Source organism: Calidris pugnax, unplaced genomic scaffold (assembly GCF_001431845.1).
Source record: "Calidris pugnax isolate Ruff unplaced genomic scaffold, ASM143184v1 scaffold20, whole genome shotgun sequence".
NCBI lineage: Eukaryota > Metazoa > Chordata > Aves > Charadriiformes > Scolopacidae > Calidris > Calidris pugnax.
The window spans coordinates 34,350,246-34,372,753 of NW_015094510.1; the positions used below are offsets into that span (position 1 = coordinate 34,350,246).

The 22,508-nt window shown below is 49.7% G+C and overlaps 1 protein-coding gene across 2 annotated transcripts in view; it reads right to left on the reverse strand.

Moving 5' to 3' along the window:
- Window positions 1–22,000, reverse strand: part of AMOTL1 (angiomotin like 1) — an 84,909-nt gene extending 62,909 nt beyond the window's left edge. Inside the window, exons 1-2 of one of the 2 annotated variants that reach the window (XM_014966180.1) lie at window positions 21,939–22,000; window positions 10,758–10,808 (exon numbers count right to left, since the gene is read on the reverse strand). The gene's annotated coding sequence lies outside the window, so the exon portion shown is untranslated. Of the gene's footprint in view, window positions 1–4,633; window positions 4,928–10,757; window positions 10,809–21,938 lie in introns of those variants that run through there. The other variant, XM_014966178.1, reaches the window with a different exon arrangement.
- Window positions 22,001–22,508: the final 508 nt, after the last annotated feature.

Below are 22,508 nucleotides of genomic sequence, written 5' to 3' on the forward strand. Positions count from 1 at the left end.
CGGGGGGTGTGGCCAGAGGCGGGGGCGGGGCCCGGCACCTCCCGGAGCTGGGGGGGCCGCCGAGCGCCTCCCGGGCAGCAGACAGGGGGGGACCCGGCCGCGGTGCCCCCCCCACCAGGGCTGCGGGGCCGCAGGGGGAGACCACCCCCCCACCACTCCCCCCAGGGCTTTGCTGGAGCTTTGCAGCCCCACACGGAGCCAGCCGGGAGGCGTGGATGGCCCAGGGGTGAGCCTGTGTGCCCACGCAGCTTCCCCGCCGTGAGCCCCAGGATGCTCGGGACCCGAATCCCACCCTAGACACGGACACAGGTTCCCCAAGTCCCACCCCGCGCCCCGCAGGAGATGAGGAGTTGCCCCAAATATAAGCCCCTGCGTTAACCTCACCCCCCTCATAGAATCATAGAATTGCCCAGGCCGGAAGGGACCTCCAAAGGCCATCTAGTCCGACCTCCCCACAGTCAGCAGGGACACCCCCAACTAGACCAGGTTGCCCAGGGCCTCGTCGAGCCTCTCCTTGAATATCTCCAGGGAAGGGGCCTCAACCATCTCCCTGGGCAACCTGTTCTAGTGCTCCACCACCCCCACAGTAAAGGACTTATTCCTAATCTCCAATCTAAATCTGCTCCCCTCCATTGCCCTATCCCTACAGGCCTTTGTAAACAGGCTCTCCCCAGCCTTCCTGTAGGCCCCCCTCAGGTACTGGAAGGCTGCTATTAGGTCTCCCTGGAGCCTCCTCTTCTCCAGGCTGAACAACCCCAGCTCCCTCAGCCTGTCCTCCCACAGTAAAGGACTTATTCCTAATCTCCAATCTAAATCTGCTCCCCTCCATTGCCCTATCCCTACAGGCCTTTGTAAACAGGCTCTCCCCAGCCTTCCTGTAGGCCCCCCTCAGGTACTGGAAGGCTGCTATTAGGTCTCCCTGGAGCCTCCTCTTCTCCAGGCTGAACAACCCCAGCTCCCTCAGCCTGTCCTCATAGCAGAGGTGCTCCAACTCCCTGATCATTTTCACGGCCCTCCTCTTGACCCACTCCATCAGGTCCATGTCCTTCTTATATTGAGGGCTCCAGACCTGCACACAATACTCCAGGTGAGGTCTCACCAGAGCAGAGTAAAGCGGAAGAATCACCTCTCTGGACCTTCTGGCAACGCATCTTTTGATGCAGCCCAGGATGTGATTGGGCTTCTGGGCTGCAAGTGCACACTGCCTGCTCATGTCCAGCTTCTCGTCCACCAGCACCCCCAAGTCCCTTTCCTCAGGGATGCTTTCTAATACCTCACCCCCTAGTCTGTCTCTCCCAGGGATCTGGCTGCTTGCTCTCTGCTCAGAGGTGTGGGTGGCCATTTGGGGACTGACTGGGCTGTAGCTAGCCAGTTTGGAACTGGGACAGCCCCCCTGTTCTTAAATGCCGGCCCTTTCTCCTGCTGCATCCCCACCCTGCCCCATCTCTGGAAGTGTTCACGACCAGGCTGGATGGGGCTTTGAGCAACCTGGTCTGGTGGGAGGTGTCCCTGCCCATGGCAGGGGAGTTGGAACTCGATGATCTTTAAGGTCCTTTCCAACTCAAACCATTCTATGATTCATCACACATTTTCACATGAACAATGGATGCGCATTTCCCTTGACATGAAGAGACAAATGCTGGACAGAAGTGCTGCAGTAACAGGAACACAAGACATTTGTCAGCCCAGGGTTTCTTTGCATTTCAGCACATAAGCTCCATGGGATGCGTTTTTGTTAGGGCTGAAGCTGCTGTTTTGTCTCCTCAGCCCACCCCGTCCCTGCTGCCAAGGGTCTGGCACAGGGGACAGCATGGGAGATCTCCTTGAGTGTTTGGACCACGCTTTTTCCCTTCCTTGGGGCCATCTGGGCACAAATTGGGTTGAGCAGTCCCTCTGCATCCTTTTCCCAGCACTACTCCACAGAACCTACCACTTTTTGGACAACTGGCACGCCAGCACTCTGCTTGGGTTTCACCATCTCATTGCACCACCCTCCTTCATTCCAGCAAAATGCCCAGAGATGCCAGTGTTATCCTTTCTCTTTCCACTCATTTCTCCTGGCTCTTAGCACGTGGACAGTATTTCCAGGCCCCAAAGGTGGGTCTGCCTCCCGGAATACTGCGCTGAAGGGTGAAAAATGCAGCAACAGGCTAAAGAGGAATACGTTCAGTGCCACCACAGCCCTGTAAAGAGGTATGGCAAGAAGGGAGGTGACCTGGTGCTGTCACCACAAGGCTGGTGGATGCAGCAGGGACTCTGGGCAGCTCCAGGCACTGGGACCGTGTGTGAATCACAGCAGTCCATGGCATCGCTTTTAGGAATTGCAAACCCCATCTTTGTTCAAAGTTGCTTAGGTGTAGGCAAGATAAAGGGAAAGTATAGAACATGGGACAGGGGAAAAGGAGGAAAAACTGATGGTGAGATCGCATGCCTCAGTTCCCACGTCCCCACATCTCCCACGGCAGCAGTTGCTGCAGAACTATGTTTCCCATGTGAACTGAGCACCCTCAGAGGTGCCCTTCCCTCCATGTGGTGTGCAAGGCAAGGTGACAATGCTGTCCATGTGGGTGTTTCTCTGAAGCCTTGAAACTGAGGCAGCTAATAGCTGTCTCCCCGAGGTCACCAGAAGAGCAGAGAATTGCAAAAACATTGCTGATCCAAGGGGAGGCAAGGGGAACCCTCACACCCTCAGCCTCCTCGGGGGAAGAACCACAGGCTTAGGGTGCCAGATGTGGACAAGAGAGGGATGTTCAATTCCCTTGTCTCCTGCAGATGTCCTGCTTATCTTAGAGCAAGTTAAGCCCCAAATCAGATTTTTGAATGCCTAAATCCTTGCAAAACCATGGGGAACCTTGAGGATAGGTAGAGTTAGATACCTCATTCCCCTGGAGAGAGTGGCCTTCGGTTTTTTCAGATTGTGTATCTGCCCTCTCCTACCTTCCTTGGCCATAAATGTTGGCTTTGCTTATAGGGACAGGCAAGCCATGAACCAGCTGCAAATGAAGATGAAATTTTGCCCTCGGCTTGTCAGGTGCCTGTTCACAGCAGTGGATGAAGTTGGATGAGGGCACTTCCCCCTGAGTGCTGTTCACAATGACAATTCAAGTGCTACTTTTCATCATGCTCCAACTTCATCATTTGGTTGGGCAAAATGGGACAAGTTATTATTTTGTTTATTCTGCTTCACAGTCTGTATCGTGGGGTCGGGGTGATTCCAGTGCAATCTGACTGTTCTACCCACAGCCAAGCAGATCCAGCCTGTCCAAGGGCTTATTTTGTTTCTCATTCTGGCCCCACAGTCTATGCTTCCCTTTTACCTACTGCTGCGTGATGATATGTGATGATTTCAGTGCTAGAAGAAAAATACATCAAGAAAAAGAAATATCTGCTGTCTTGTCTTTTCAGTAACATCGCACGGACCTCATGAACCATGCTGTTACATTCCCAAGGAAAATAACCTATTTTTCTGCCTAGGTAAAAGTGTAATTTCTCTTCTCCCCCACATCATTCATTTTCTGGTGCATGTTTCCAAGTGATTTTCAAAGTCTTTTTCCTGTTCAACTCTATTTTGATTTGATAAACTCTGGTTTGATTTGATAAACTAAGGCTGGCAGATTGGAGAGGGAATTCTCTAATCCCTCTGGGGTTTGATAGCCTGATAAACACTGGGGAGCTGTGTCTGCCCAAGAGGGCAAGGCAACCATCACTCAAGCTACTCCACTTTGCAGCTCCAGTATTTATGTATTTTTTAATATGTATAAAAATAAAATATTAAATATGTTGTTCTCCCAATTAATTTTGGAATAACTCCACTATTTTTATATATATATATATATATATACACACAAATATATTTGTGGTTTTTATGTTAATTCCCCACTGAATTTGGAGAAGGAAAGAAGTACATCCTTCCAACCTTTTTGGTCCTAACCTGCTCAGCTGGAGCCAAGTGCCACCACAACTCACTTCACTACCTCCCTTCGGCTTCTCCCTGGTGGCTACGGATCCAGGAGACACACGATCCACGGGCTGGAAGCATGTGCCTGTTATACCCTGCCATGGAAAATAAGCACCTCTCATGGATTTCCCATGCATTTCAGTGAGCTGTGCGGGAAGGGAGAAGTTTTTCCAGGTGCCTTCCTTACTCGGCCATTAGCAGCCCCTTGGGTCACTCAGCATCCCTGCGCCATCCCAAATCCCCCATGGACCAGACCCAGGGTTGGACCACCCTGCAGAAGGGATGTGGCCATCCAAACCCACAAGTGCACAAGTGCACTAAGGTATTGACACTGGTTATATTTGCACCCACCCATGCGTGTAATCCCACAGCTTCCGAATGCTGCAAGCAAACAAATCATTGTCCCGCTCCGCCTGACACTGCGGCAACCCCAAATGCCTGCACACAGTTTCACTTCTTGCTGTCGCTGCTGCTTTTAACGATGGCCAACGGGCAGCCAGAGAGTTACAGCCCCATTGATGCCACCGCTGGGGATGGCACGAATAGCCACCGTGCCACGTTGAGACCACAGCAAGAGCTGAGTCAAGAAATCGGAATACACTGCGCAGAAAGCTTCACCCGAGTAACTTTAGTAAATAAAAGCCACAGAGCCTTTGACATGAAAGATGCCCTTACCAGTATCTCAGGTGGAGACAATCCTGCCTCTTCTTGATAGTCACAGGCTTCACTTGCCCCACAGAGACCCTGCTACCCATCCTCAGCATCCCTGAAGCATCTCTCACTACTGAGCGGAGGCGAATCCTCTTGCCGCGCTGGAGCAGCGCTCCCGAACCCGCATCCGCAGAAGGTTTTTAAGCAGCCTTGCTACCAGGCAGCCAGTGAGCTCAGCAGCTCGGGGAGCCCCGGAGAAACTTATCCTGATGAATTAATAGCCACTGTTGAGATTTTCACAGTGACAACTGTGCATATTTGTCAGGTCCCCTCTGAAATGCACTTAACAGGGAACACTGTATTTGGAGGCAGCAGAATTATCTCCGCACATCTGTTTTTCCAGTTTGCCAAAGAGCTTTCATTTTTCTCTAATAACTTGACCTGTTTGGTTTCTGGCAGAAGACGGCTAAGCAGAGCACTCACTCTCTGGATCCGCTCCAGTACAAGATGAGGTCAGGACAACAAAGAAAAAGAAACAGCTGGATGGCTACGAAGCAGTGGGAACAAACAGGGCAGGGACCAGGGCTTTTTCTTTCCTTCCCTTTTTTATTTATCCAATGGGATTTCATTCCTGAGCGCATTTATTCCCCTGGCAGACCGTATCACAAAAGCAGTGTTTCCTGCAAGCCGCGTTGTGGGGAGCCTGCTCCGGCAGAGTGAGGGGACCCAGGGAGCAGGTATAAATAGCACAGCTAATCCCTCCTCTGGTCCGCTATCGGGAAACGTGAGGCACAGGTCCTAGGGGTTCCCACTGAGATCCTGCATCCCCTACACAAGCATTTTCATCTTGATTTTGGCAGGGTGGGGCTCATACCTCCCCCCATCCCCACTTTATTTTCCCATTTCATCACATTCTCATTAGTCTACCCAAGGCTTCCCAGGCTGGGGGCTTTCACCTTGCATTTTTCAATCAGTTTTCTTTATTTTTTCTGATATTCAGCTAAATCATCTTAAAGCAGAAAAATTGCCAGTGGGATGGGAAGGAGGTGGAAAAGAGGGGAGGGATAAGGAAATGGAAGACAGGCAGAAGACACACAAGCACAGGAGAGAGACAGCAAAGCAGTTTGCACATGTTCCCTCTTTGGAGAGTTTCTCTCTCCCTGACCTCACTTTCTCCATGGCCAGAAATTCCACTTCCAGACCTGCCAAGGAGACAATGCAGCATTCCTCTGCTGGGCCACAAAGCAAGTGTGAAATGTTCTGTTTTAATAATTTACAGAACAAAAGGAACACAACAGTCACCGTCTGATTCATATCTGCTGAAATCCAGCAGCCAAAGCTGTGGGAGAGGAGAGACAGATGAAGAAAAGAAAGGAAGAGGAGGTGTGGGTTTGTTTTGTTTTTTCTTCTGGTTAGTCACCATGGACCTAAAGAAAGACAAGAAGGACCACACTGGTTTATATGAACATTCAAGACCCCTTGATGTCCTCTCTCTGGTGTGGCTGCTGGTAGATGACTGCAGAGAAAATCCGAGGAACTGTAGAACTACAAATGCTCTTCTGTGAGCTCCTCTATTACACGATCCCGTTTCCCTTCCTCAGCAGGAGGTTGTGGCCGCATCGTCAGGTTTGAGAACCCTTCTTAGGCCTTTCTTCCATGGTGTTTTCTGATCACTTTTTGAGCCCATTCATACTTTTGGCACCCTGGACATTTTGTGATTGTGTGCTCTGTGAAGACATGTTTCTTTCGGGTTGTTTTAAACCTTTCCTTGTTTCACAGAATCTCAGAGTGCTTGAGGTCAGAAGGGGCCTCTGGAGGATATCTGCTCCAACATCCCTGCTCAAGCAGGGCCACTTGGAGCTGGCTTTTGAATATCTCCAAGGATGGAGAGTCCACAACCTCCCTGGGCAACCTGTGCCAGAGCTCAGAGACCCTCACAGTAAAAAAGTGTTTCCTGATGTTCAGAGGGAACCTCCTGTGTTTCACTTTGTGCCATCGCCTCTGGTCCTGGAACTGGGCACCACTGGAAAGAGCTTGATTCTGACCTCTTTACAACATCCCTACAGATATTTATAGACATTAATGAGATCATCCAGGCTGATGGGACCCAGCTCTCTCAGCCTTTCCTCACAGGAGAGATGCTCCAGGCCCTTCATCATCCTTATGGCCCTTCACTGAACTGTCTCCAGTATGTCAATGTCTCTCTTGCACTTATTTACTTCTATGCCATTCATGATTCTTGTACTTCTACCATATCCTCCTTCAAGCATCTCTTTTCCACATCATCGAGTTGTAGTTTACTCAGTGTCTGCTTCTATAGAAGCTGCTCTGTCCCTTGGTCAATTTTGCCTCCCTTGCCCGGTACTTCTCCAGGGAACTTCAGAAATGTGCTCACATCTCAAGGTACAGGTGAGCTATGCAATGACTTACACGGCAGCAGATGACAGAGAGGTTTCCAAAGGCTGGGCATGGCAAGCAGAGCACCAATCATTAAGACAAGGAGAGAAAGAAGAGTTAGGAATGGATTTCAATGGTAATTCCATCCTTGGAAGCACTGGAACGACCAAAGGCTTTGCAAACATGTAGAAAAGGGTATGAGTAATAACCAGAGCAGATTCAGCAAGAACAGAGCTGGTCAGACTCATCTAATCTTCTATGATGAGGTAATAAACCTTATAGATGAGGGGGAGGTGCAGATGCCATATATGTTGGTGTATAAGGCTTGTGATACTGTGTTATATGGTATCACTAAGCAAGAGAGGGGCACCTGGACTAGAAGAAAATATGAAAAGATGGATGCAAGGCTGCTCAAAAACTTTCTTGGAGGTTAGTTACTCACGGCACGAGGCGACACAAAAAACCTTCCCTAAATCTGGCGCTGATCAGCATTTCCATGAATGACTCAAAACCCAAGCACAGCTTTTTACGTTTGCAGTTGACAGCAGGCTGGGACAAGCTGCCAGAGAGCTGGATGCAGGAGTAGAGGTCGAGGCAGACTTGATGAGCAGGAAAAAAAGGATGCAATCTAGTGATCCTCCGTTGGGATCCTCCTCCAGCCCCCACAGAGAGGACAAGAAACTCTCCGTCTGACCTGTGGAATGGCTTTTCCCTACTTATGCCTGCCTTCGGCAGCACAATGTGTAACTGGCTTAAATTACAGAAATTTAATTAGACACTGAGAAAACCTTTCCAGCGCAGTGAAACACTGGGGTGGATTGCCTGGGAAGGCTGCTAGGACAAGTTTGTCCTCCTTGTGGGGTGATGGGTGAACAGGAGGCCCTAGCCCTGCCTTCAGGCAGGAGGGAGGCGTAGCTGACCTCTTGAAGTCCTGCCCAGACCTGCCTTTCCATGATTTTTATGGTGATGATGCTTTGTTATGATATTGATTTTTTGTTGTTATTATAATGCTGCTTCATTCTCTGCTCCTCTACTAATAACTCCTTCCATTCAGGTGGCTGGTTTACCTGGGCTGAGGATTTTTGACCAGGTATTCTCAGGCCCTGGTTACGTGATCCCTTCAACACAGCATAAATCTGAGCTTCTTCTGGGATGGTCTGGTCCTCTGTCCCTCCAACACGTGCTTGCTCTTACCCCCCTCGCTTGCCTGGCACCGCAGGCCGTGCAGCTGCGCATGACTCAGGTCAGGAGACTGATCCAGCTGAAAACCCACCAGCCGGGAGGGAGGCAGGAGGAGAGATCAGTTTTCCATTACTTGTTCTGCTATCTCACATCCTTTGTCTGTCTTGTCTACCTTGGATGGAGCAATCACGTCTTGTGCTGTGTTTGGAAGGCAGAGTGGAAATGTAAGGTGATACAAGTGCTGGTTTGAATAATCGTTTCCAGACTGAGGGATGTCTAATATTGCTGTGCAGAGGAAAGCAGTGTCCGAGCAGCTCCTGCTGCTCCTCAGATGGGGAGCGTAGCTGTGCAGAAGCCCTGGGAGATGCCAGCCACCACCTCATGAGGCAATGGATCACACTGGAACACTGGATGGCACAGATTATTTCCCCATTAACATGAGGAGGATGCCAGGAAGCCTGTTGTCCCATGTTACAGCCCTGATCCTTGCCTTCCAGGGTCCTGCCCTTTGACCAAGGGGTCACCAGGAGCCTCATTTTGAACATTTAAAACATCTGCCTAGCTGCCAATGCATTTCTATGCTACTCAGCTAAACCAACCAAATCTTGTTACCTGGGAGAGGGAGCTTGTTCTTTGTCACAGAATAAGTTTGCTAAGGGTTTGCCAAAGTTAGGAGAAATGGGCATGTGTCACTGAGGGAAGGTGCAGGTCAAGGGATAAGATGAGGGAGATCAAGAAGAAACGGAGCCGGTGGAAGCTATGTCATAGAAAATGCATTTTAAAATTACTTGACTTGTTTTAACAGCAATCGAGTAATGAAGATAATGAATGAGGCAGCCAAGGGAAGGGTCTTGGCTTTATTCCCACTCTGTTAGGCACTCCTCCCAGTGAACACATGTCAAAGCAGTCTCTATCCTGACACCAAGCGGAGAGGGCTCACAAGTACTCCTTTAAAATGCCATCAAGTGTAGGAGACTGCCACCCAGCCACCCCTTCTCGTACCAGTGAGGCATCATACACTTTACAGGCATTTTTGTATTTATAGAATCCTGGGTCTTAGCAGCAGAGGTTTGCAGCAGAGATAGTTACACATGATCATAGAGTCATAGAATGGTTTGAGTTGAAAGGGACCTTAAAGATGATCTAGTTCCAACCCCCCTGCCATGGGCAGGGACACCTCCCACCAGACGAGGTTGCCCAAAGCCCCATCCAGCCTGGTCGTGAACACTTCCAGGAATGGAGCACCCACAGCTTCTCTGGGCAGCCTGTTCCAGTGTCTCACCACCCTCACAGTAAAGAATTTCTTCCTTATATCTCATCTAAATCTCCCCTCTTTCAGTTTAAAATTGTTACCCCTCGTCCTGTCACTACACGCTCTGATAAAGAGTTCCTCTCCATCATTGGTAATGAAAAAAGTCACCATTCTGGGCTCCTGCAGTTTTTACTCTTCTACCCCAAGTTTCCACCAGTGCCACATGTGGTGAGCAGCCTGGTGTGTGCATGAAGAGCATCCTTACTGGGAGCAAGGTGGGTTTCCAGAGTGGTGGGGAAGTCTCAGAATCACAGACTGGTTGAGGTTGGCAGGGGGGAGGATGACCTCTGGAGGTCATCTGTTGCAACCTGTCTGCTCGAACAAGGCCACCTAGAGCTGGTTGCCCAGAACCATGTTCAGATGACTTTTGAATGTCTCCAAAGATGGAAAATTCACTGCCCTGAGAGTGAAGAGGAGGGCGCCTTTTCCTTGGGAGGAAGGGCTGGTCCTCTGCTGTGTAAGGTGATGGGCATTGCGGTGTGTGGGGTGGTCCCACCATGCTGGCGAAGAGCAAGGCAGGGTGCACAGACCTGAGCCCAACATCTCTCCCAACACAGCTAATTCACACTTTCCCCCATGCTCTACCTCCAGCCTTCCCCCATTTTCTCAGGAGGGGCCAGGGGCTTGATTTCCTCCTTTCCCACATGTCAGACTTCCTGTAGAACCTTCTCAGCATGTAGCTCACCCCCTCCTTACCCTGAGTACCTCTAACTCCTCCTGAGCAACACATCCTTTTTGACCTTGATGCTGGGATTGAGGGGAGATCACTGCCAGATGAGCCCCTCCCATGCATTCAGCCTCTGAGGTGAAAGACGCCTTTTTCCCTGGGTGTCTTACTCTTCGTTCTCACTTTACAAACCTCTACTTCTGCCTCCCGGGGGAAAAAAATCTTTCATCATGTTGCAAGGCACCAGAAAGTCACAGAAGCTCCAGTGCCAGCCACAGGCTAAACTTCAAATCCCCAGCCAAGAAAGAGCAGCATCTGAGAGTGCTCTGTATCAGAAAGGTGACAGCTGCTCTCCCAGGGGAAAAAATCTGCATCAATTTAATATAAAAAGGTACGAAACACATCTAACGTTGAGCTGTCCCAGCCCTCTGATGGATGGCATTCAAAGGCAACGTAGAAAGGAGGCACTGGTGATGATGAATTTATGCAGTGGAAAGTATTCAGCAGCTGCCCCTCTGTTTTAAGTCACGTCCTAATTACTTTACATAGAGAAAAAAAGGAAGAGGAAAACATATCGTGCATGGACTTACCCAGCTGATCCAGAGCAAAGAGGGCTGGGGCACCTTCGGAGAGCTCATTGTCTGGGGGAAGAAGAACAAATGCTCGGAAAGGTCAGCTGGAGAGGGAGATGTAGAGACCTGGGGTGACAACACTGCTTTAATCACACTGCAGATAAGCCCCTGCTTCCACTTCACCCCTGACAGCTTTCATATGTGCATTGTGGGGGTTTTTTTTGTAAATCCAGCTCTTACTGAAAAACCTCAGAGTCAGCTCAAGATAAAGACTTGGTGGGATGAACCCTTATCCTCCCTCCAGCACTGTTGAAGAGCAAGATCTCTGCTGCCCTGTCTCTGCCCTCGCTGGGGTCCCTGGCTGTGCTCCCCTTTTTGGCTGTGCCATGGCTCTCTGCTCCCTCTCCTCAGTGCTCGGGGTAGGGCCAGGAGCATCCTGCCCACAGCAAAGCTTTCATGTGTGCTGTGGTCTCCTCCAACAACGGCAGCTGGGACAGGTTTGACCAGCAGGAAAACTCTCCAGCTGGGATTTTTCAGGGTCTGAGCAAACCCTTGAGTCATCTGATAATATTGCTGTAACTCAGCGCCTGTGGCAGGTTGGATCAGTGGCTCTGGAAAGCCCTCTCTTACCAAAAGCTCGTGGGAGATGATTATTTTGGATCCCAAACCCAAGCCCACCACAAGCTCAACCCATCTTTGCCTGCTCCCGGCTGCAGGGCACAGTGCACAGGGACACCTCGCTGCCAGAAGGACCTGTAGCCCCATAGAAGCACGTGGCCAAGTGCTAAATGTCATTTGTGCCTTGGAGTTGGTGGGGATTTCTTTCAATGGCAAAATATTGCTGACTTACAGAAACTCAGTGCAATTTAAAAATAAAGATAAACTTGCAGAGTGGAGTTTTTTCCTGATGGTTTTTGATTTGGGGTTTTTTTTTTTCGTTTCATTTCATGGCATTTGTTGAATGCATGAGCTATACTAAAAAAAAAAAAAAATCTTTTAGTCTGGAATCCGTGGGCTGTTCCTAGGGGGTTCAAGGAGGATGTTTAAGAAGGGCAGGTGCATGACATCATATAGTAATCCATACCTGTGACATCTTTTAAGAAGTCTCACACCCCGTTACAAAATGCTGCTAGGCCCATCAGTTAGTAAAGGCTGCGAGCCACTAATTTAGGATAGCAACGGGCTGCATGGAGGCCAGTGTACATCCACATGTAACTGGTTTGGATTTTTACACACTCCTGACATCAGTGACTCTGCCCTGCTCTGCTTAATAGACCCAAGCACAGTGGGATCCCAAAGCCAGCAGTACAACCCAGCCTATAAACAGTAACAGACCATGCACATGGTCAAGATTTTAGAAAAAAAACCCACAACAACTCAACAGAAGCAGAGATTGTCCTAATGGGCAAAAGGACAGACTGCAGCGCGCATCCCTGTGCTGTCCCCTGGAGCCACCCTGGGCTGGGTACCTGCAGAGGCAGTAGATGTGCTATCACAAGGATGCCACCCAGTGGTGCTCGCCTGGGGAGATGGAACCTAGGTCTGCTGGGTTCAAAAGCACAAACCTCCTTATCTAACTCAGCTCTCACAGAAAAGGAGGCGATGCCACATCTCAGGCTGTCCCCTTCCCCAGGCATCTGGGCTATCAGCGGGAAGCCGAGGGAAACAGATGGAGATAAGCAAAGCATTTCACCAAAGCAAAATGTTTCCGTTCCAAAGGTGCTCTCATCTGGAAGGCTGGGGGTTTGTTTTGGTTTTAGTCCAGGGCACAGCACGTCCCAGCCAAAGAAGGAGCTTTGTCCAAGGAGGGGCACCTTGTGCTGTCTCGGGGGACGGGGACGTCCAGTGACAAGGGTGAGCTGGGGGAGAGCAGGGAGCACATGTGGCTGCTTCTGCCAAATGTTCAAACAGGGATTAAAAACCAAGTTACAGCCGCTGGCTGGAAATTAGGTAGAGATGGATCGATACAAGAAATAGCTCCACTGGCTATTTCCTATTGCATCTGTCTGGAGTGCTTTCCTGAGACTGGCAATTTCTGGAGATCAATAGAGCCCAGATTTGGGCTGGGATGTCTTGTGTCATACCAAGGTGGGCTGAAACCTTGAATGGTCCTGCACAGGGAGCCCCAGCCAGAGCAGCCCTTGGCTCTCCTGTCACTGTGGGGACAGAGTGTCTCCTGGGAGCCACCCTAAATTGTCTCATGCAAATACGATTGAAGAGAGGAAGGGGTATTTTACCAGCTCTCCTCCTCGCTCTTCCTCAACCCCTGCCATCTGCAGAGTCCTGCTTCTGGAAAATGAGGGTTGTCACAGCTAGCTCCAGTGGCACATTAACTTGCCAAAAGGTGGGTGTTGTGGGATTTTTTTGGCAAAAAACCACCCCAGAGAAGGAAGACAAACCACTGAACAAGTGCCTGTGTCAGTCTGGCAGCTCTTGGCAAGGCACTGCAGCTCAGATCACACCTTTCCCACCTCATTCCTGAGCACTGCCTTGTTCTGGACATAGCCCAGCAAAACCCCTGGGACCACTGCAAGCACAGTGAAGGGCAGCAGCACATTGGGACGACTCCCAGCATGTCCATTGGGTGGATTAAAAACTAGCAATCATGTCCTACCTCCTTTCACACTGGCAAAGGGATGGATCCCACCATGAGACAACCAGTTGGTTTCATCCAGCTTCCAGTTTTCACCAGGGTCCATCTCTGATCTGCAGCATCAAAGATCTGTTTGCAATGCCTCCTGCCGCTCTCTCTGGGGAATAACCAGAAGATACTCTGAGTGCCTGTCGTGGTCTGCACCGTGGCCAGCTGCTGAGCAGCTTCCCTCAGCAGAGAAAAATGTCTTTTCAATATTTCCAGAAAAAAAGGGAAAAGAAAAAAGCACATGGCTCACAGGGGACCATTGGGCCAAGGAGCAGCTGACTCTGCCAAGGCTTGACTTATCACATTGACAAGTCTCCCTGCTATGTCAAAAGGCCACCAATGCTTGGACCTCTTCCATTTTCTGTTGTCAGTCTGACTAACACTGAGAAATTCCTAATCCCTCACAATATTTTCAGGGATGGGGTTTTACTTCTGAGCAGGGTGATGTGCCACAAGGGCATTCATCAGGGATGTGTGTTTCGGTTCTACATGCCCAAACTGACCACTGTGGAGTCCCAGCTGGTAAGGAGAGTGGGCAGGAGTGCTGGCCCTTGCTCCTGTGTCCCAGCCCCTCCATGGACAGAAGTTACAGGCTGGGAGTTGTCAGTTACAAGTTAAAAGCTGATGCTATCACTGGTCACTTGGCTCTCACAACTGCCCTGGCCCTGGAATGATGGCTGTGAGCCACCAGGGAAGGATGGAGACTATTGAGCAGTTAAAGCTGGAGCTCCTAACCCCAAAAAAGCCCCTTTCTGGTGTAGACACTGAATTATTTTCCTGACTATTAGACATTTGGTGCTACCTACAGGTTTGCTGCAGCTGAGAATCCATGGAGATATGTGGAGGCATTTTCCCTCCCTGATCTGCAGTACGCACACAGGGGCTTTTCATCCTACCCTGAATCTTCAGGATTACAAGGATATAGGAAGGAATAGAGTCATTCCAGTATCAACAGCCTCTAATTTGTCAAGGAAGCACACAACATTGTTGGGATGCAACAAAAAGTTACTGCAGAGCTTTTTGCCTCTGTAGGAAGATGCTGGAGAGGAGGTGACAACAGGGAATTTCTCTAATGCTGCCTGAGGCAAACCCAGACCCCAAATGGCACCAGTGGAGCTGGTTTCATCGAATCATAGAATGGTTAGAGTTGGAAGGGACCTTAAAGATCATCTAGTTCTAACCCCCCTGCCATGGGCAGGGACACCTCCCACTAGATCAGGTTGCTCAAAGCCCTATCCAGCCTGGCCTTCAACACGTCCAGAGATCATTGAATCATAGAATGGTTTGGGTTGGAAGGGACCTCAAAGATCATCGACTTCCAACCCCCCTGCCACGGGCAGGGACACCTCCCGCTAGAGCAGGTTGCTCAAGGCCACATCCAGCCTGGCCTTGAACACTTCCAGGGATGGGGCATCCATGACTTCCCTGGGCAACCTGTTCCAGTGTCTCACCACCCTCACAGTAATTCTTTCTAGTATCTAATCTAAATCTCCCTTTTTTCAATTTAAAACCATTATCCCTCATCCTATCGCTCCACTCCATGACAAAGAGTCCCTCCCCATTTCTTCTGTAGGCCCCCTTTAGGTACTGGAAGGCTGTTATAAGGTCTCTCTGAAGCCTTCTCTTCTCCAGGCTGAACAACCCCAACCCTCTCAGCCTGTTTTTATAGCAGAGGTGCTCCAGGCCTCTGATCATCTTCGTGGCCTTCCGCCGGGCCCATTCCAACGGATCCGTGTCCTTCCTGTGTTGAGGACTCCAAAGCTGGACTCATGGTGTGGTAACTCCCCTGACACCCACCACACTGGCAGCTGTGCATCTCTACTCAGCCCCTGATTTTCATCACCATCATTTGTAGGAATTTGTTGTAATTTAATGCCAACAGGACCCTGAATTCAGGGCGCTTCTGGGAGGGATGGGCAGGTAGCAATGGAGGGACACAATCACACCGGCACTGTTTCCTTAGGAAACCAGGCAAAGAAAGAGGTGGATGGACCCTGTCCCTGCAGGGAAGCGAAGCACGGCTGAGCCACACCATTGCATTTCCCAAACACTCCCAGCCACCATCCCATGGGGGAGAGATGCTGGAGCCAGGGGTGCTGCGGGCAGAGGCAGAGTCACCCCAGGCTCCCATCATGGCACAGCCCGAGCCCTTGCCGGGTCTCACCACTGTGAATCATGGTTGTGCCAGTGCTTCCTTGGGCAGCCAGACCTGCGAGAGGTCAGTTCACACGGTCTCTTGCTCAACACCTTAATTAAGTAGAATTAAATACATGTGTGCATGCATTTGCTGAGCAGCAAACAGGACAGGTCTCTGCTGCATGCAGGTGGAGCTCAGCCGGGTTTTATTGATGTAGCAAATTCACCTGAAGTGAAATTAAGAGGTACTGCTGCTCTGGGTGAATTTGAGTTGAATATGTAATTAAGTTTAGCTGAGAGAGAAGAAAAAACAAAGAGTCCCTCCCCATTTCTTCTGTAGGCCCCCTTTAGGTACTGGAAGGCTGTTATAAGGTCTCTCTGAAGCCTTCTCTTCTCCAGGCTGAACAACCCCAACCCTCTCAGCCTGTTTTTATAGCAGAGGTGCTCCAGGCCTCTGATCATCTTCGTGGCCTTCCGCCGGGCCCATTCCAACGGATCCGTGTCCTTCCTGTGTTGAGGACTCCAAAGCTGGACTCATGGTGTGGTAACTCCCCTGACACCCACCACACTGGCAGCTGTGCATCTCTACTCAGCCCCTGATTTTCATCACCATCATTTGTAGGAATTTGTTGTAATTTAATGCCAACAGGACCCTGAATTCAGGGCGCTTCTGGGAGGGATGGGCAGGTAGCAATGGAGGGACACAATCACACCGGCACTGTTTCCTTAGGAAACCAGGCAAAGAAAGAGGTGGATGGACCCTGTCCCTGCAGGGAAGCGAAGCACGGCTGAGCCACACCATTGCATTTCCCAAACACTCCCAGCCACCATCCCATGGGGGAGAGATGCTGGAGCCAGGGGTGCTGCGGGCAGAGGCAGAGTCACCCCAGGCTCCCATCATGGCACAGCCCGAGCCCTTGCCGGGTCTCACCACTGTGAATCATGGTTGTGCCAGTGCTTCCTTGGGCAGCCAGACCTGCGAGAGGTCAGTTCACACGGTCTCTTGCTCAACACCTTAATTAAGTAGAATTAAATACATGTGTGCATGCATTTGCTGAGCAGCAAACAGGACAGGTCTCTGCTGCATGCAGGTGGAGCTCAGCCGGGTTTTATTGATGTAGCAAATTCACCTGAAGTGAAATTAAGAGGTACTGCTGCTCTGGGTGAATTTGAGTTGAATATGTAATTAAGTTTAGCTGAGAGAGAAGAAAAAAAGTTCTGAGAAGAGCTGCAAGGCTCTATTTTGACATTTGAAAAATGAAACTTTTTTGTTGTTCTTTCAAATGACGTTTTTGGTTTGAAAGTGACCTAGTTTGCTTTTTCTTTTCTGTTTTCTTCTTTTTTTAAGTTATGAAAAGCACTAAATAATCTCAAACCAGAATGTCTCGTGCAATGCTTACAAAAAGAAATCAAAGAAGGGAAGAAACATTCTCCTTTAGGGGCTGACCCAAAACAAAAAGTATTTTCAATTTTTCTGTTCAGCCACTGAAATGAAAAACCTATTATTTGTACAGCTCCACTGCTGAAAGGCATCTCATCAGCGCGTACTGCTGGCAATTTATTCTTTCTACCTGCCAAGGGAGAGGTTTGTCTGCGAGTTCAATAAAAGTATAAGAGAGAAAGAACGAAAGGGCAATTTATCAATGTAGCATAGAAGATAAAATGGCTTTTCCATATTCACACATTCTTCTGAAAGACGGAAAAAGCAAACCTCTGGACCTCAGCTCTTTGCCCACTGTCCCCCTCTGTTCAGAATTATATAGCCATGAGTTCATATAGACACGAGTCCTGAGCTCCCATCCCACAGACATTTAATTGCAAATTTAAAACTTCTGACTTTTTACCAGAGCATAAGGTCCAACCAATACTAGAGAAAGCAAAAGCCACAATTTATTATGGATAATAATACCGGCAATGAGAAACACCTAAAAGATCATAAATCTCAGTCATTGCTGTAGCGTCAGTGCATCCATCCCTTCGTGTGAGAGCACAGCAGAGCTTGGTGCCAGCAGAGGTCCTAAGGTCCCCAGGCATCACAGGCTCAGGGATGGGTTTGTGGTCCCTGTCTCAGCACAGAGCATCTACCGTGTCCACGCTCCTCTGTGGCTGCCCAGCGGGATGGGATGGGAGGGAAAGGGATGGGTACAAACACGGAGCAGGGCCCACTAGCGGCATTAATGTTCATGCAATAGACTTCTTGCTACAAGGCAAAACTGGAGAAAGAGGCATTGCCATTCAGTCTGGTGCCTCACGAGGGCTGGGATTGATGCTGTAGCTGCTTGAAGCTCTCAGCCTTGTTGCAGTCAACAACCAACGCCTGCTACCTCCATCTTTTAAGATGAAGACAAATCAAAATGTCTGATTTTCCAAAGTGCCTGCACTCAAATCCTGAGTTCAGTTCTCACTACGGGCAGGGGGGACTCATTTTACACACATACAGATTGAACCAGCCCTCTAAGAAAAACAAGATGAGAAGACTTGACATTCCTGCTATATGTCATATACTGATACAATAAAAAAAATAATGGAGGGAGGTGAGGGGGTGGAGAGTGAGTTAAGACCCCTTTCACTTCACAGCTTTGGTTATACCTCAACAGCACCCACAGGGACCTCAAACCACTGTCCATTTTGGGCCTAACCTGCAAAACTCTTCCAAACTGCAGAATGAAATAGCACACCATTGAAATGACCATTTCAGCAATATTTTACAACCCCTCTAATCTGTAAGAAGTGGCTGTCAGAGGACAAGCCCCAGTTAAGCTCCTCTTCTGGAGCATTTCCAGTTCAAGACAATCTGCCACGCAGCCTCTCTGGGCAGCTGCAAAGGGATTTTCTTTTTTAGTACCATAAACTGCAGAATTCACATGGCCGGAACAGCAGGAAAATAAAAGTTAATGACCTGAGACTAACCCAGACAGACAAGAGATTACAGCGTCAAACCCTACACACTCCAGCGTGCAGGGGCTTGATCTGGAGGACAAGAAGAAGCCAGCAGAGTTTGCCCAAGTGCTGCCCTCAAAATTGGTTCCATCTACGTGCCTCACCAAAACCAGGCACACCTGAGCGGAGATGCAGATGCTGTAGGAAGGATCTCCAATTTCTCTGAGCTATCACATCTCCCTGCACACAGTTCAACTTCAGAGCTCTAGCTGCATCCCACCTGCTTGATGGGGGTAAAAATCAGTGGCATCTTCTAGAAGATGCAGACTTAGCTACTTCTCTTCTCCTCCACAAGGAATGAAGAAAGGCACAGTTTCATGAGATGCTCAGTCCAATCTGACCCGGGCATTTCTAGGGCTGATGACCACCTAGGACTGGTGACCACTGGTAATAACCACACACCACCTTACTGGTCTGAGGCCCTGAAGCAGAACACAGGAACCCTTTGTGCTTAATTTGTGCTTTGTGCTTATTTAGATAAATAGCATTTTCAACCCCTTGTAGCACCTAAGAAGAGCTCATGTGTGAGCTCTTCTGAGCAGGATTTGGCCTGGGGCACTTGGGCAGTGTGGGGGTGCAGGCAGCTGGTTCCTGGGCAGCAGAGCAGCCCCAAGCCACACCATCACAGGGCTTGGTGTCCAGGCGAGGGCAGGTGACTGCAGAGTCACCAGCAGCATGTCACAGCCTGGAGTAAAGGGGGAGTGAGCATCGGCAGGGACTAGGACAAGAGAAAGTGCTACACAACAGCTGAGGTGGCCACCAGACATGGGAGGTCTGGTAGTCGGGGCAGGAGGGAGGACACCAAAAAGTGTGAGGCTGAGTATTAGTTTGATGAGGGAAGGCAGGACAGGGAGAGAAATCTCTGTTTCTGTTCACGTTGCAAACCCTACAGTGAGGCCTGGCTCTTGCTGGTGTGTTTTCCAGCAAGAGAGGGCACCGACCCTAACCTGTGCCTCCAAGCAATTTGTGGGGGGACAGAAGATCATCATGCCAAAGAGATGGGGTGGGCAGCCAAGGCAGGACTGAGGCTAAGCCAAGAAGCAAGGACTGAAGAAGCTTGGTCCAGCTGGAGAAGATGGAGAGAGCTTGGGCAGACTGCCGGAGAAGGTCTTGTGCAACAGCCTTGCAGCAGCCACGCGTGGGATTAAATGCCACAAGACAGATCCCTTTCCCTGAGATGTTTCCCAGCACCCTGCGAAAATGCTGGGACAGTGACACAGCCTCCCTCTCACTAGGCATGGGCTGGAAATCACGGAATCATGGAATTGTCAGAGTTGGAAGGGACCTCTAGAGATCATCTGGTCCAACTCCCCTGCTAAAGCAGGAACGCCTAGAGCACATCACTCAGGACTGCATCCAGGCGGGCCTTGAAGATCTCCAGAGAAAGGGACTCCACAACCTCCCTGGGCAGCCTGTTCCAGTGCTCTGTCACCCTCACCCTCAAATGTCACCCTCAAATGTCACCCTCACCCTCCATCACCCTCAAATGTCCAGCCCCGCACACACCAAAATGGTTGGTGCCTTCTTGGTGTCCTTACGGTGCCTGTTCCAGCTCAATGCTCATCAAAATGGTGTATACATTCTTATGATGCCTACAGGGTAACCCAGATTCTTCCCACTCCCAATGAGTCCAGAGAAGCATCCCCTCACCCTCAGTTTTGCTCAGAGCAAACCTTTTATGTGTCAAAAAGGCCATGTATGCCAAATTTGGGAGCAGTGCCAAGGGGGAGTCACATCGCCTGGGCAAGCAGCAGCTGCTCTTGGGCAGGTATCGCTGCCCTGCGAAGGCGTCACTTTTCTGCACCCCCTTCCCCACAACTATTCATCTACCCAAGGGCAACACGAGCGGGAATGAGGAGGTCTGACCGAAACTTTTGGAGCTGAACAGGGCAGGATCAGGCCTTGGAGGGGGGACATCACAAACCCATGTAACTGGGAGCACAATGGCCACAGCGAAAGGCACCAGGTGACAAACTGCTTCCCTCGTACCACGAGCTCAGCCTCACGGCTGCCTTTAATCACCCACTGCTGTTCTTTGCTGCCTTGAACGTGCTCTCCCTTAATTAGCCCAAAAGGTGACTAATGAGCTATTTGTTAATGCCATCATTCAAAAAGCTCTATTTGTAGCTGGTTTGGAAGAGTTTTCTTAAAAGCGGAGAGTTTCAGCCAGCTGGCACAGAGCACCATCACAAGTTAATTACATGATCTCATGGCAGTTATCTCGAACTAATACATCATTAATCTGATCTTACGACACCTAAAGGAGAAGCCTAGAGCCAAGAAGCACTTGAAGGCTCCACAGTCCCCAGGACAGGAGCTCTTTTTATAAAAGCTGCAGGTTTACACACAGCAGACACATGTCAGGACAAGCTGCAAGTCGATTCACTCCCCTCGCCCCAGAGAACAAAACCATTCAGGAGCCAGGAAGCACACGATCCTCTCCGAAGGCAGCCTTCCTCAAAGAGCAGCCATGATCCCCCTGCCTCAGTTCAGGGCTGTGAGGATGGCCAGAGAGGGAAGGGGGTCGGGGACAGGCTCCCGGCATTGCTCTGGGACCTCAAGGCATTTCTGATAACCCCCTTGTATTTTGAAGCCCTTTTGGAGGACCTGTCCCAATCTGGTCTCAGGGAACATATTGACCGGTGGGTATTTTAAAGTCACCTGCACTGCTGGTGACAGGAGCTAGAAGCTCCTCTGTATCCTCTATACGCCTTTAGATATAAAAATAGAAGGCAAATCAACAAATACATCCCCATTTGCATCTCATGATTTCATTTCAGTAGCTCATCTCTAGCAATGGACACACACCTACGCAGAGAGCCAGGAGCCAGAACAAAAGCTTGAAAAGCTTTAAAAATACTACCTTTAATTGCAGCCAAGCTCTGACTCACTCCTGAGCAAAGATGCCCCCCAAAATGGTCCTGAAGGACTGGCAGACACGGCAGGATGCCAGGAGCCACCTCACAGTGCTGCTGTCACTGGCCACCGCTCTGATGGCAAGGTACAGGAGACACCAGGTGCATGGGTCAACCTTGATTTGAGGTGATTTTAAGATCTATAAGGTCCTCCAAGTTACTGCGTGGAATAAAATTTATCTTTCTTACTTATTTGGTTTTCTTCCAAAATCAGCATATTGAATGGCAACTCAATGATTCAAATGTTAAAACACTTGAAGACAAGCCTGTGTCTCCCTTTGTGTCTTTTGCGGACCTCTCTCCGTTAAACCAGTGATACCAGACACCACCACGCCTCATTTTTGCCAGTTATCTTCACAGGCAATTAGCTGCCAGGTCATTTTACCCATAGCAATCACTTGTCTATTTAAGAGATGATAATTTCTCTGTGCTGTTCCCCTGACCTCTCAGAAAGCACGAGACTGCTTTTTTTTTTTTTCACATTCATAGTATAAAACCTTCCCCCTCCAGCCTCAACGGGGACAAGATCCTACCAAAAAAAAGTAAAATAGAAACTGTAAAACTTACCTGACAAAACACCCGTGATTTCTCTGGAGACAAAAAGCCTCTGTGCCTCGGTGCTGCACGACCTAAGCTTTCTCAGGAAGATGTTTGTCCCCTGTTGGGTAAGGGCTCCACGAAAACTATGCAGCCATTGCCTGGACTTGCTTTGGTTTGGGTAGGTAACTCACGGAAATTCAGCTGCTCTTGTGTGTTCAAAGAGCTTCAAAATGCTCTACACCACCTATCGGCATTATGGTTCCCGCAAGTATGTGAGGTATGCGCTTGTCTTCCTGAGTCATATAATTATCTTTGGGAAAGTAACCCACGGAAGCACAGCAGAGGAAAAAAAAAAAAACAGAAACCCAACTGGCCGTGTAAATCCCTCAACAGTCAGCAGTAGCCCTGCAAGGAGATGGCCTTGAACAAAGGCTTTGCTAATTCATATGTCCCAAACGTCAAAGCTAGCGGAGATGCTGGGCTGTCCACTTTTATCCCTGCCTTCCTCGGCAGTTTGCAGCAGCACGTGTGGGCAGTGCCGACAAGAGCGACACGATCTCAAAAACATCCACAGCGCTGGAGGAGCTGATCTGAAGC